Genomic DNA, 13,058 nt, shown 5'->3' on the forward strand with positions numbered 1-13,058 from the left:
TGCAGTACAAAGGAAACTACCTGATTGTGTTGTAGTAGGACTCTAACTGTACTCGACTAGGACTTTCCATGTAACCCTGTCCCCTCGGATATATAAGGGCGGGTAGGGACCCCCTCCAAACAATCATCAATACCTAAGGCAATACAAACAACCACACAGGACGTAGGGTATTAGGCAACTCGTGACCCGAACCTGTCTAAATCTTTGTGTTCCTTGTACCATCGAGTTCCAGAGCAGTCGATCCCTACCTACAAACCTTAATGCTAAGGGTATCTCTGAGCAGGCTTGGTGGTAAACACTGACAGCATCCTTTGTGCTAAGGAGTTATCTCGGACTGTAGTTGCAGAAATGGAACAATCGGCTCCTGTATTGCTTTGTAAATTGGAGAAAATCTTTCCACCAGGCTTTTTCAATCCCATGCAGCATATGATTTTGCACCTTCCGTATGAGGCACGAATGGGGGGGGGGCCTGTGTAGGGCCGCTGGTGCTATGCAATTGAGAGACAACAAAAGGTTCTTCGAACCAAGTGTAAAAACAAATGCAAAATTGAAACTTCCATTGCAGAGGCGTATTGTGCTGAGGAGGTGTCAAACTTCACAACCAAATACTATGCAGAGACCCTGCCTAACGTGCATAATCCACCCCCTCATTACAATGCCGACGAAAATGAAACGAACCTCAGCCTCTTTAGAGGGCAACTCGGAAGTGCAAGTGGTGCGACTCCTAAGACCTTGCAACATGAAGAGTGGCGGACTATCATGATATATGTGTTGACCAATCTTTCCGAAATAGAGCCATACATTGAGTAAGTTCTCAATAAACTAGTTCTCGGTTATTTGTAGCGTAGTATCGTCAATATTCTGCATCCAACCCCCTCGATTTTGTTCTCGTTCGTACAGAGAATTTACTCATCAATTTTGGCAGGGAAGAAGGGCAGCGACCCCGCAACAAGTTGATACTCTTCTTAAAAATGGTGCAGGATGTGGATCGCCCGATTTTATTTCCTGGTTCAAGCAAAAGGTCTGATCATTCTGTAGCTCGTACTTTTTGTTTGATATTACAAGTTCCGCGAATAATACAATGACATATCCTGCTTCAATTTGAAGGGTCAAAACGATGTGTATATGACTCCTAAGTTGAGGCAGGTTGCTGATGGTTGTACCTATAGGGTCATGTCATACTCCGACTATGACGTGAATGGATTTCGCTTTCACACCAAAAGGCACGAAGATAGTCGGCCCAATCGAAGAACCACAAATTCAGGAGTTTGTACGACAACCCATGATGGGGTCGAGTATTATGGAAGAATTGAATAAATATACGAACTAACGTTTTGTGGTTGCAAACCTCTTAAACCTATCATATTTAAATGCCATTGATTTGATCCTAATAAAGTGCGAAGGATCCCTAGTCTTGGACTAGTCGAAATCCAACAGTCATCCGTCTATCCAGGAGGTGATGTATATATTGTGGCTCAACAAGCCACACAAGTTTATTATCTCTTATACCCGTGCAAAACCGATGCCCATCTTAGGGGTTGGGACGTTGTGTACCAGGTATCACCACACGGTAAACTACCTGTCCCAAACAATGAAGATTACAACATAGACCCTAATACATATGATGGTGAATTCTTTCAAGAAGATGGGTTACAAGGCCGTTTTGAGATAGACTTAACCGGATTGATTGGAATGGAAGTAGACGATGATGAAATGGATGAGGACGAGGACGCTGGAGATAAGGTTTACAATGCCAAAGACTTAGAATTACTTAAGCAATTACAATTAGGGGTTGATACTGACATTGCTCCTATGGAGCACGGGCCAGACTATCTCGACATGCATGATAGTGATGACGAGACTTATGATCCAGCTAATTCCGACCACGATGATTATTTCTAATAAATGTATGTACTGATTCAATTATTAGTTCTAATATCATGTCATTTTCTTATTATGTCAAGTTTATTGTGCTTCTTTTTTTAATTACGTTTTGTTTATATGTATTGATTGTTTATTATTTTTTATTGCAGGTGATTGAACAAAGATGGTTGGTGGCGGTCTTCAGCGAGCGTGCGCGTCCACATTTAGAAGACTGATGCCAAGATCCCAGGGGTCCGATGAAGCTGAGGGGTCCGTCGTTAGGGGTCGAGGATTGGGTCGAGGAAAGGGTGGCCCCAAGGGTCGAGGGAGGGGTCGACCACAGCGGCGTGCTAAGGAGGAGGAGCAGCAGTACGAGCCGGAGGAGTAGGAGGAGGAGGACACCGTAGCTTCCGCGAAGTCGTTTGGTGGTGAGGGGGAGGACACGACAGAGGAGGACTCTACGACTCCCGGACATGCCGGTTCCTCTTGCCCTACGACTGTTGATTCGACCCTCTGGTCCACGGTAAGTAAATTTAGAAGTTATCACTATTTTTCATTTCATCACTTGAAAATCACAATCAACTTTAGATATTACCACTACTAATATTTTATCTTAATCACTTTTGGCAGGAATTGGAAAAAACTCAGTGGAGGTGCTCACAAGCGCAAGGTCAACGACATCCTGGGCACTTTGTGCAGGGATCACTTCCCGGGCCTAGTCCACATTGGTGGAAGGTACGAGCCGGCCTGGACGTGGGAGCACTATGCCCACGCCCCCGATCAGCTCGATCGGGATGGCAGGTGCTTCGACAACAAGGCAGAGCGGGTCAAGGCCGAACTGTGGGTAAGTATTTCTCGAAATACACTCCTTAATACAGCGAATTCATTTGACATATTTCATAAAAATTACTGGATATATCATGGTTATATGCAGGATTTCTATAGGTGTGACGAGGGATACGAGGAAAGCACGTTGGTTATGTCTCACAACCGATGCATCAAGCTTGTAAAGCACATGCACTACGAGGCGCAAGTCCAGTGCATCATAAACTACGGTGCTATATTCATTAAGGAGAAGATCAAAAAAGAAGTTGTAAGAAATATGAAGCTAACCCGGGAGCAGTACTTACAGGTATATTTACAATTATACTTATATTAAGTGTGTTACTTATATTTCACTTTTCATATGTTATTCACTTTATCACGTGTAGGTGCCTGCGTGGTAGTGCCGTAATGATTCGATGTGCTGGGAACGCATCGTGGACAAGTGGTTCACACTCGAGTGGGAGGCCGCGCACAACGCTGGTCGAGAGCGGCGTTTGCTTATGCCAGGGCCAGCACATCATCAAGGAAGCCTTAGCAATGAGGAATACAGAGCTAGATGGGTATGCATTTTCATTTCATTAATCTAAACCCCAATTATGCATAATTTGTAAACAACCTTTTGTTTTGCAGTCTTCGTCACATTCAGGCGCTGAGTGCTCCCAGTTCATGGGATGGGCTTTGGCTCACAAGGGCAAGGCGTCAGAGGTCACCTACAATCCGGACGATCCGCCCTCGGCGTACTCCAATCCCTCCGTCCACACCCGCATCAATATGTACACAGAGGCGGGAAGGCAGGTCCATGGGCCCGACTGGGATCTGAGTGCCCATGACCTTGACAGAGAGCTCATCATGAAGGTGGGAGGAGGGAAGAAGCATGGCCGGTACTTTATAGGCGAGGGCACCCTGGACACGGCCTCTACCCCCACTCTCTCCCGGATTCGAGCCAGGACCATGGACAGTGGCCTGCCCATACACCCAAGGCTATCCGTGGTAGAGCTCCGAGTATAGGAACTTGAGGTAAATCTTGGTTTATTCATCGTTCATTCAATATGTATATAAATTTGATTTCCACTGCAACATTGTAATAAAAAAATATTATGTAGGCCCAGATGGCGGCGCAAGCGGCAGCACACGAGGCGGCGATAGCTGAGGAGAGGAGGTTACGCGAGGAGGCGAGGAGGGCACAGACCGAGGTTCAGCAGCAGATGGCCCAGATGTACTCCTTCATTCAAGGTCTTTCGGTTCAGATGGGTCAACAACTACCTCCGATGGCGTTCCCGCTTATTCCGGCTCTGGCTCCGGCAACTCCTCCTGTGAGCAACTTGACAACCTTGGTTCTTTTATTTCAAATATTAGAGACCTAGAGATCGTACAGACTTAGACTCACTTTGGACCTAGAGATTGTAGTTTACTAAACGTTATGCTTTAGTGTCACTTATACAATTCTAAGAAATTTGAAATGTTTTAGATTATAACTTTTTCAAACTTGAATATTGTCCTAAATGCAATATATACTTTGTTTTGCAGAATCAATCGGTGGCATCGAATACGCCTGAGTTGTCGCCGGGAATGTCACCGACGTTCCCAGGACAGCAGCCGTTCGCACCGCCGTTTGCCCCTCTTCAGTTCGGCACTGCACCGTCAGGCCCTCCGCCGTTCGACCAACCTCCGTCGTAGAAGATAAATTTGTATCTGTGAAATCGAGCTACTTCTAGTCTTTCGGTGTGTGAACTTGTGTATTTGTTACTTTGGATTGACAACTAGAGCTCAGACGACCTGAATTTATATACATCGACTGCCTGTGAACCTTATTATGTTATATATATGATGCATGTGACATTTGTTGTGATATATAAATATTAAATGTGATATTTGTTTGTCTGGATCATTTATATGTTAAAATACAAAAAAAAATTAAATTCTGTATGGTCACTTTGCCATGTGCCTGGATCCTGGCACACGGCAAAGTGACCATATTGAGGTTTCCTGCACAAAACTTCGTCGTGTGCCCCGGACTCCGGCACATGGCAAAGATTGGAACTTCACCGTGCGCCTGGATCCTGGCACACGGCGAAGTTTAAATCTTTGCCGTGTGCCTCAGATCCTGACACACGGCGAAGTAGGGAGCCGGCGCCGTCATCCCCGTGCCGTCACCGTCCCCGCCCCGGCCCCGCCATCAGTGCCTTTAATTTGCCGTGTGCCCCCTCTAGCACACGGCAAATTTTTTTGCCGTGTGCCCGATAAAAGGCATACGGCGAAGTGGGCTTTGCCGTCGCGGCTTGTCGCCGTCGAGCGTTCGCTGTGGGCCGCGCACGGCGAACCTATAAGCCGTGTGCTTTGTGGCCTTCGCCGTGTGACTTGGGCACACGGCAACTGGCCGGAATTCGGTAGTGTATATACCACTTACCTATTTTTATAATTATATACTTTTCTTATATTTTAAAATTTTTCACCACAACTGAGACTTTGTTGTTTGTTTTCACCATATATAGTAAATGCTTGTTACAACTAAAATTTAGTGGGGTTATTTTTTTGTAACATTGTTCTTCAAACACGTGCTGCACGTGCACCCTACTAGTGACATGTAATAATTCAGCATTCTAAAAAGAGTTGGGTGAACCAATCACATTAAGCTATCAGTTCAATATGTAGAAGCTAACAGTATTATCAGGGACTTAAAGTAGCATTCACGGGATGAAATCAAGTTGCCATACCTCGAAGGAGGCCACACGCTGTTGAATCTACGTGAGCGCATAGTGGGTGACCTCCTTCTGCACGTTGGACTCCAGCTTCCCAAGGTCCTGCGCAAACTGTCGGCAGCAGCTGCTGCGATACCACGAACGACACCTCATCCGACACCACTACAATCATACGAACTCCCGCAAGTTAAGACACAAGAGAGCAAAATCTGCCAAAATCTACAGCTAGAGTTATATCATAGTACATTACTATTGTCGAGGAAGCGCTTGGCCTGGGGGATGTCCGGAGGAGAAGATGAGAAGACGGAGGTGAGGATGTGGCGGTGCTGCTCGATCTTCTGGCGCTGGTCAGTGATCCTCGCCGCCTCACGGGGGCGGCGTTATCCATGGCGTCGTGCGTCCCCCTAGCGCAGGTAGCTAGAGGGAAGGCGTTGAAGGGTGTGGCCAGCGATGAAGATGGAGAGGGGGAGCTAGGGTTAAGGAGGAGGACTGGTGGAGGAGGAGCGGCAGCACGAGTCCCGCTCGGTGTAGGAGCAAAGGCCGTGAGGCGTGGCTGTGCAGCAGCGGCGCGACGTAGGCAAGGAGGTGGGTGCGGCGTGGCTGGCCGCGCCTCTGTCTAGCCCGTGCTGCCACTGCCGACCGTGCTGCGAGCAGGTCCACCGGATCCACGCCGACCCATGCCGATTGGAGGGGTGAGGGGAGAGGAGGGATTTCGCCGGGAAGAAGGTGAAGGGAGAAAGAGAAGAGAGGAACCGCCGCTGGGGTAGAGAGAGAGAGAGAGGCGGCATGGATCCCATGGGAGCGGGCATCCCGCAGACGGCGGTGGAGGAGAGCAGGAGCGCCGGCGGGGAAGGGCAACAGAGGCGGGTGGAGAGGGAGAAGGAGAGGCCGCGACGGGGGGAGGGGGAGAGCAGAGATGAAGAGAAAGAGAGGGCGGTGGCGGAGAGCAGGAAAAGGCGGGAGAGGCTTCTTGCAAAAGCGTCTTGCAGGAGTTTTTATAAAAACGATAAGATTTTCGAATTTCTTCTTCTTGGTATCGAAATTAATATTAGTTTGAGGTTCTAAGTGACAAATACTTAAACGTGGGTAGGGACGACCTGGGTTTATTTGTGATTTCTATAATAGAAGGGCTTTTTTGCAAAAAATGACCACAATAAGGGCTGGACGACACACGTCGCCTAGGGGGACCAGAGCAAGGGGGACCCGGGGGGGGGGGGGGTTAACTTTTAATCAAGCTGATATCTTTGACGTCCTTCAGTTGTTGCAGAAGCTACTCAATAGTAAATCTCACCATCTTCAGCCAATCAGCCTTACCATCAAATTCTTTTGTTTCTTCTCCATGAATGATAAGTTGAAAGGAAACAACGATGCCCAAAACATATATAACATACCTTCAATCTCTTTGAGCAACGATTTTTGTCACAACGCACACAAAGCATAATAACCTTTCATGACTTATCCCGCCAATGTGCTCAATAATGTAGGATAGTCATGTATGTATGCACCATTTAACCGTAGTACGCAGATCAATTTAAGCCTATCTTACTAGAGGCGGCATCGAATGCACGGACAACCCTTTCAAAGCTCATCACTAAGGGGCTACAAGAACATATCAAAATCCTTTGACGGAGAACACGGCAGGTATGAGTAATGCCATCATGAAGTTTGATCCTTCCTTACATATCCATGGTGGCATGTGTAAGGAAAATGGCCCCATTAGGCCATTGCATTGTGATTTTGGTGATTGAGTAACAACGCAATCAATGGGACTAATGAGTTTGTCAAGTGAACTTTAATAGATCACAGGGATAATACAAAAAGGCCAAGCAAAGCAAAACACGAAAAAAGAACTCAAAAAAAGAATGAAATGGACGAGTTCTGCATTTTCAATAGGCACCAGATGATCCGGCGCCAGGCCACCGGAGCATCCGGTTGGCATCGGATAAACTGATGTAGAGGCGTCGGTGCAATTTTGGTGCACTGAAGGAAGGCCACGTGGAAGGCCAAGTGGCACCGGATGATCCGACGCTATCAAGATTAGAGCATCAGAGCATTGACCGGAGGATTACTCAGAGAGCATGTCAAGGGTGTTGAAGTGAAGCCTTCAGCACCGGATGATCCGAAGGAGCACCGGAGCAATGCATCGGAGCATTGACGTCAGCAACCAGCTGAAGATCCCTTCAGCACCGGATGATCCGACACGCATCGGAAGAACCGACGCCAAGCCATCGGTTTATCTGGTGCCTCCTGCGTCAACTGTCAGAAGTCCCAACGGCTACCCTAAGGCTCAGTGTGACCGGATGAACCGGTGCCCTACCACCGGTCTATCCGGTGCCCTCGCAGAAAAGTGGCCAATGGCTCTTAACGGCTCTATGGGCTTGGATGCCTATATATATGTGATCTCCCGGTCATTTGAAGTTTGCTGGAGTTCAAGAACATCACACCCACACCCAAGAACATCTCCAAGTCATCCAAGAGCATAGTGATCATATCTTTAGCCCTTAGCACATTTTTGAGAGTGTTAGTGCTAGGTTAGCTCTTAGTGAGTGAGAAAGCAAGACCTTGAGCCTTTGTGTTGTGGTTCTATGTTGAACCAAGAATATATCTTGGTGCGCCGGCCCCTTGGAGCTTGGTGGCTCGCCGTCACGTCATCGACCCTCCGACTTGGTGTGGAGCGGCGATGACAACTTTGTGCGGGGGACGTGGAGACCCCCATCCTTTGTGGAGAAGTTCCTTAGTGGAATCCAGGATCAAGGTGACCATGGTTGAGTCCGCGGAAGAGACTTGATTTCCGAGAAGCGATACTCTTAGTGATTGCTTCAACAACGTGGATGTAGGTGTGCCTTTGTGGCTAACCGAACCACGGGATAAACACCCGCGTCAAGAGTTTGCTTCCTCCTATCCCACTCTTTAAGCTTCTGCATTTCATACTAGCAATTTGTGTACTTTTACTTTCATAGAGTAGTTTCTTGATAGGAAATGCTATAGGTTGCTAAACTCTTTTAGGATATGGGTTTCACACTAGATTAACTTTAGTTGCACATCTAGATAGCCTGTTGTAGTTTAATATTGTGCAATTTTATTGGATCCATATGTCTAAGTTTTAAGTTGCCTAATTCACCACCTCCCACTCTTAGGCTAGAGCACCCGATCCGGTCTTTCAGCATGTTATAAAACACAACAAATATTGATCACGTACAATGGTCGTAAGACCAAGTCTAATGTTCGTAGCATCATCTGCAAATGACGACCAATTGTTATCAAAGTTTTTCCATGCTTCACCATCAATTGGATGACTGAGCTTATTGTTCACTAAATTTTGCTTAAACTTGTACTGTCCTTTTCAGCCTTGGAATAAGTGGAATAATGCTTCAATACCTTATTCCATCTTGAATCCGCTTCACAACACACTGGGCACACATTAGCTTTGACAAGTTCCTTGCCGTGAAACAATGGATAATTATTCTTTCCCTGTTGCTTAGGCAACAAATGAGCACTTGACGATGTACAATATCAGATTAAATGGGGCCAAGGAAAATGATGCCGGCGGCGTGGAAAACCTTGATCTACAATCAAGACCACATCCGCGTGGCGTGAACAAATGGGGAAGTCGATCCATTTTCTTAAGCTTCTCTCGCCCGGAGTCCCAAATTACTGGAAGAAAAAGAAAGACGATGGATCGATAAGAAATTCAATGGCTGCGAAGTCAACTCCGTATATCGCCGCCACACGTCTCTCATGGTCAAATAATGTTGATGCCGTGACAGTCTCACCACACTCAAAGACACGGCGCTATAAATAATAGCCTTGCAAGCAATAACCCACGTCGGCACTACCTCGATCGTCACGTTCTCGATCCATGGCGAAAGTTTCGCGTCCTCCTCCGGCCCTGGCGCTCCTCCTAATGCTAGTAGGTGTCCTCGCCGTCGCCGCCGCAGAGGCCGCCGACGGCTGGCGCGGGCTGAAGCGCTACACTCGCGTGTTCGCGTTCGGCAACTCGCTCACCGACACCGGGAACGTGGCGATCTTCCCGCCGACCGCCGGCGGCCCGACCACCCGGCCGCCGTACGGGCAGACCTACTTCGGCCAGCCCAGCGGACGGGCCTCCGACGGCCGGCTCATCGTCGACTTTCTCGGTCCGTATACACCGAACGTTTCCATATACGCGACGCAAGGCTCAGCTCTTAAGCCGATTTGACACTCTCACCGGACACTGGACTCGCGCAGTGGATGAGCTGAGGGTGCCGCAGCCGACGCTGTACCTCGCCGGCAGGACGGCCGCCAACTTCCTGAACGGGACCAACTTCGCGGTGGGCGGCGCGACGGCGCTCGACAAGGCCTTCTTAGCGAGCAAGGGGATCATGTTGTCGTTCGTGCCGATCACTCTCAGTAACCAAACGAGCTAGTTTCAGAACGTCCTCCGGCTACTCAATTCATCAGTCAACGGTTAATAGTAATAGACTTAGGCTCCCGTCTTGCTCAATCAGTGATCGGGGATCGATCTGAAATAAAAGGATCGGACATCATCTTACGTAGACACGATGTTCTTGTGCACGCAGACTAGCTTGTCAATTGTGATTACGAAATAAAACACAGACACTAATGTTCAGAATCGCACGTGTAACAGAGCAGCGCAAGATCGTGGCGAGCTCGGTTTTCTACGTCGGCGAGATCGGTCTCAATGACTACAACTTCGCCCTGAACAGCACCTCCATCGAAGTCGCCGTGAGCCTGGTGCCGGACATCATCGGCGCCATCCGTTCTGCCCTGACCGTAAGGATCGGATCGGAGTCCACTTCACTCACTATCTTCCAACACTGCTACGACTAGCAGCTCGTTTTCTGTTGATCTGTGCAGGACATGATCGCTGCCGGAGCGAGGACGGTGGTGGTCACGGGGATGCTGCCGATCGGCTGCGAGCCGCAGACGCTCGCCCTGTTCCCGGGCGGCCCGGGCGACTACGACCCGGCCACCGGCTGCCTCGCGCGGTTCAACGAGGTCGCCGAGCTGCACAACCGCGCGCTGAGGCGGATGCTCGGCGAGCTCCGGCTCGCCCACCCAGGCAGGTCCCTCCGCTACGCCGACATCTACCGAGCCATCACCCGCGCCGTCGCCACCCCGCCCTGTACGGATTCGGCGGCATGCCGCTGGCCGCGTGCTGCGGCGGCGGAGGCGGCCCGTACAACTTCAACTCCACGACGTTCTGCGGCACGCCGGGGTCGACGGCGTGCGCCGACCCGTCCAAGTTCATCTCGTGGGACGGGGTCCACTTCACCGAGGCGGCCAACAAATACCTCGCGCGCGGCATCATAAAGGAACTACCAGCGACTGTGAGGCACTGATGCACGCCTTGGTGCGTCCATCAGTCGAGCTAGTCTTGTGTCACGGATGACGCGTGGACATGGAATAATCCATGTATACGAACAACATACCAAATGATAAATAATTTGATATGCTAATAATATCAAGCAACAAATTAAAGAAATGATATACCATTGAGTCATTGACCACTTCAGGTTCCGTCATCTGGTATGTTCATACCCATATTTTGCAGCAGTATGCAAAATGGGAAAGAATGTAAATGGATAGTGCGAAGAAACAAGCAAATACTGCATGGGGTACGGTGGAAGGCAAAGAGAAAAAGGAATAGTAACCGAGAGAAAGACTACCTTCATTGTTTCTTTTACATAGTATACTGTTTGCAACAAACATTGAGTGTTACTCCCTCCGTTCCAAATTACTTCTAGATGCATAGTTTTTCTATGTATTTAGATATGGTGTACCTCCTGAAGCAACAGATCGAAGATTCTGTCGGTCTTTGTAACGTCGAACCTGTACTTCTCCTTCTCCATTTTAGCAAATAGGCACCATACTAGCTCTTTCTTCTTGGTCCACTCGGCCAAGCCAATCTCCGCTTCCTCATCGGAGTCAGAGGAATTCCCAGCAAAGTTTACCCTTTTCTGGAGCACGGTCCTTCCCGGAACTGGGGCTTGAACGTCAACACATGCTAGCCTCTCAGCAAGATGACTTAAGCTCTCAAACTCTTGAGATGATAACTTTTCCTTTATGTGAGGCAGTAATCCTTGAAAACCCAATTCAGCTAACTAGCTATCGGTTATAGACAAGCTAAAGCACCTACTGCTGATGTCCCTAAATCTCTGGGCATAGTTGGTAATAGACTCGTCATTCCTCTACCAGATTGCAGTCAGGTCCGTGAGCTTCATATCATGTACTCCTGTGAAGAAGTACTTATGGAATTGCTTCTCCAAATCGGCCCATGTAATTATGGAATTTTCAGGCAAGACAGAAAACCATGCAAAGGCCGATCCAGACAGCAAGAGTCAAAACAGAGAAATCTTTAAAGCATAAATTCTTGCAGCTTCACCACATTGGATCAAGAACCGGATGACATGCTTGCCAGTAGACATCGAGTCTTGTTCAGAGAACTAGGTAAAATCCAGCACTCTGTATCTGTGTGGAAGAGGAATCAGATTGTAAGACAGGGTAAGGCTATGGTACATGAATGCCGGCTTTTTAGGCTTCAAGCTGAATTGATTTCTCATCACATCGGCTAGCTGTGCAGACCAGTCAACGGCCTGAGGTGCAACGATCTGCTTGGCACGGGTGGGTGTTGCACTTGGGCTTGTATCGACTGTGCTGGCCACGGAGCAGGAGCTCCAACAGGTTGAACTGGTAGTTGCTGCTGTGTCTGAGCAGGCACCTATTGCTGCTAATGCTGGATAGATACTTGTTGCTGCACTGTTGACGGCTCCTGGACGGGTTGATTGGCCACCACTTGTGGCTGGAAACCCATCATGCGCGCCATGAAGTTGGCAAATTGAGCATAGGTTGCACGATCTTGTTTCTACAACTCCATCGGTTGAGGAGCCGATGCTGGTGTCGGGGTACCCCCCTGTTGCTGATGTTGTGGCAATGATAGTTGCTGGAACATGACCATCGGCCTAGTGATCTGGGGTGATTGTTGTGCGACGTATGGTGCCCCCCAGAGTTGGAAGCACTCGGACCAGAAGACGCCATCATGTCAGGTGGCATCCCGAGGGATGTCGGAGGAACGTATCTAGGTGGCGTGCTGAAGAGATTCTTCTGAGCCGATGTAGCCATTGATGGCGAACTAGTGGTAGGTTGGCGCAGTCTGTATTGGAGTCCCCACAGATGGAAACATCGGTGGTTGGAAGAACGGAGGTGGCATCAGGTTGAATCTTGAGCCTGTCAATGCAGCACCATCTGCCATTGGCTGGAAGCCGATGCCTACTGCTGAAGAAGCCGCTGCCCTGCTGGCTGCGGTGGCTGATGACTCCGTTTGGGAATAAGTCGAGCCTATATATCCAGGAGTCCATTTGCCATTAATCATCTCATAGATGGCATTCTAGACAGAATTTGTCAGACCTTTGACTAATTGGTTATGACATGATGCATAGCCTGACCAAATAACTCCTAGAACCTCATGGGGTCTTCATTGATGGTGATGTGTGATGTGGCGTAGGGAGGGACTCTTCTGGATGACCTTCCTGTCTCTCCCCACAAAGCTGAACGACTGAAGGTAGGCCTCCTTGAAGCCATCAACAGCCTGGGCCATCCGTTGCTTCTGGACGTCATTGAGGTACTCTTCGGTGACTCTGAGGATGTTGTCGGTGTTGACCTCAGATCCGT

The 13,058-nt window shown here is 48.7% G+C and overlaps 1 pseudogene; it reads left to right on the top strand.

Moving 5' to 3' along the window:
- Nucleotides 1-9,228: 9,228 nt before the first annotated feature.
- On the top strand, nucleotides 9,229-10,994 carry LOC120693143 (annotated as a pseudogene).
- The last annotated feature ends 2,064 nt before the right edge of the window (nucleotides 10,995-13,058 follow it).

Source organism: Panicum virgatum, chromosome 9N (genome assembly GCF_016808335.1).
Source record: "Panicum virgatum strain AP13 chromosome 9N, P.virgatum_v5, whole genome shotgun sequence".
NCBI classification, from domain to species: domain Eukaryota; kingdom Viridiplantae; phylum Streptophyta; class Magnoliopsida; order Poales; family Poaceae; genus Panicum; species Panicum virgatum.